Genomic DNA, 2448 nt, shown 5'->3' on the forward strand with positions numbered 1-2448 from the left:
TAGTACAACACTGCTAGCTTCCACTAGGCAGCCGAGACCCAGCCCACAGCTGGTTCCTCTGACCTCAGTGCCAGAAAGCAGTATTTCATTATATTCAATGCTAGGTTTGTGGAGGAAGCCCCCAATGACTCCCTCAAGCTGAACAATGACGGAGAACAAAACGCACGGGACTTACCAGGGAGGAGAAGATGCGGCAGGTATTAAGATGGAGAGAATCCAGGCCCAGGACACCCGGACCAAAGTAACACAACACTGACTAGGACCAGGAATGTTAGCCAAATACTGTACCAGGCCGCCAGACCCTGTTAGATTGCTAAAACCCCCAAGCTCCAATATCAGCTCAGGATATGTTAGAGAAGACTGCTGCTAAAGCAACATATCTGCAAACAAAATGGGCCCAAGCGTAGACCATAATCTGGGTAGACTTAATAACACTGTGGGACAACCTAGGAAATGTGAGCTTTGGAACAGGGGACCAAGCAACTGGATCAACCCACAGTCAGTCACCCCGGACAAGCCTGCAGGTAGTGGTGAAGAGCCACCATCAGACACAACAAATGGTGCACTCTCAGCCAGACCAACTAAGTATTAATAAAGTATCCGGAAGCTAGCCAACTTATTCTTTGCCAGAAAGGGAGACGGCTGCTAATAAATAAAATGCCCACCAGGGCCAGAAGAACAAACCTCCCTTCTCCATCCAGAGAAGAGCATGAAGCTCACCAACATGGTAGCCAGAGGCAAGGGTGAACAAGAACACCACCTTCAGTAAGACATCACGAGCTAAAGTGGAAACTGTGAAATGAGGTGGGAAGATGAAAATCAAAACCCAGTAACGAGACTAGGACTGAGACGGCTTGACCAGGTCAAGCATCAGCAAGTCAGACATGAAAAAAAAAAAAACATGAGACATCCTGCTTAATGGTGCCAAAGAAGTACCAAATACTGAACGCAAGCAACAGCAGTTCCACCAGTACTTAACGACAAGACAGTGTTAGGCATCAGATGCCAATCGAGAAACAACTAAGACAAAATGGACAGGATCACTGAAACCAATGTATCAAAAGGCACAAGTGTAACTGAAGAAAGACAATGAATTGACAGAGAGGCAAAATGAATGCCAGGCAGCTTCATATGGCTGCTGTGAAGATGGTGGTTCATCAACAACCTAGCTTCCTACTTGCCATACAAATGGCAACAGCTGCACATACAAAAAAAAAAAAAACTCCAGACATGTACAACATAGGTCTAACCATCAAGGTACATTGCCAGGCTGATCTGCTGAAAGACGGATTCAGAAGTGCTAGAAACCCTCCCCAAGTACAACTCCAGTCTGGACAACACCAGTCTCGACCAGTCCAGCCAAAGGCATCTACTGCAAGAGCCTTGCAATCATGGAATGGAGCCATATAGGAGAGAAGGCAATGGTTCCATCCTGACATGTCATTGACAGTCCACTTTATAGAACTGGGAAAAGAGAGAACCTGCATGTGAACCACACAAGAGAACTAAACCCTGAGAAGCCAGAAACTGAGCTACACGAAGCATCCAACTCCACAATAGCAGGGACTGAAGCGAATCCCCCATGATTTAGACAATGAACCACAAGGGAGCAGGTGGAGTGGAGCCGGAGCACAGAGCATGCTGGAAACTAAATCCTCTGCAGGGCATGCACACAATCACAAACTCATGCACTGTACTATGCATTCGAAGGAACAGACCCAACTACTGACCCTAGGTAGTCGGGTAAGCACTGATCATGAAGCTCCAACCCTGATATGAGGCGCTTGTGAACACACCGAGTGATGGGGAAAGATGCTGCCATGGAACTGAACCCTGAAAGGCCTGAAGAGAAAGCCAGAGAAGCAAGAGGAGATGAAGGGTGGGCGAGGCCCAAACCCACCAGCCACAGGAGAGGTGGAAGAGTACAACGCTCGGAGCTAAATTTGGCCCAGTGAGAAAACGACACATGCAAAGTTCAAGCTCCTGCACAACCACTCGACAAACTATCGAGTCACTTGGTGGTGATAAAGATGCCAACAGAGCAAAGCTTTTGGGGGCATGGACAGCCACAACAACCAAGAGTCCCAAATAAGGCACAACCAAGTCCAAAACTGGAATAAAACCAACTGGGATTTACTTTAGTTTGCCAGGAACCTGAACCCACTTTCCCTTTTCTCCCTCCTTCCCTTCTTTTCTCCCTAAAATTCTTATTTCCTTTCTTCCCTTTTTCAATTCTCCCTTTCTTCCTCCATTTTTCCCTAACTTCATTCATTTCTCCCTCCTTCCTTACCTTCATTCATTTCTCCCTTCCTCCACTTCTTTCCTTTCTCCCTACCATTCTTCCTTTCCTCCCTTGCTTCCTTCATGTCTGCCTTTCTCCTTGTGCTTGGTAGCTGTGAGCAAGCAGCTTAGACTAAGTACTACTGCACAGTGAGTGCCGTCCATGTA

The sequence above is a fragment of the Procambarus clarkii genome, chromosome 11 (assembly GCF_040958095.1).
Source record: "Procambarus clarkii isolate CNS0578487 chromosome 11, FALCON_Pclarkii_2.0, whole genome shotgun sequence".
Lineage (NCBI taxonomy): Eukaryota > Metazoa > Arthropoda > Malacostraca > Decapoda > Cambaridae > Procambarus > Procambarus clarkii.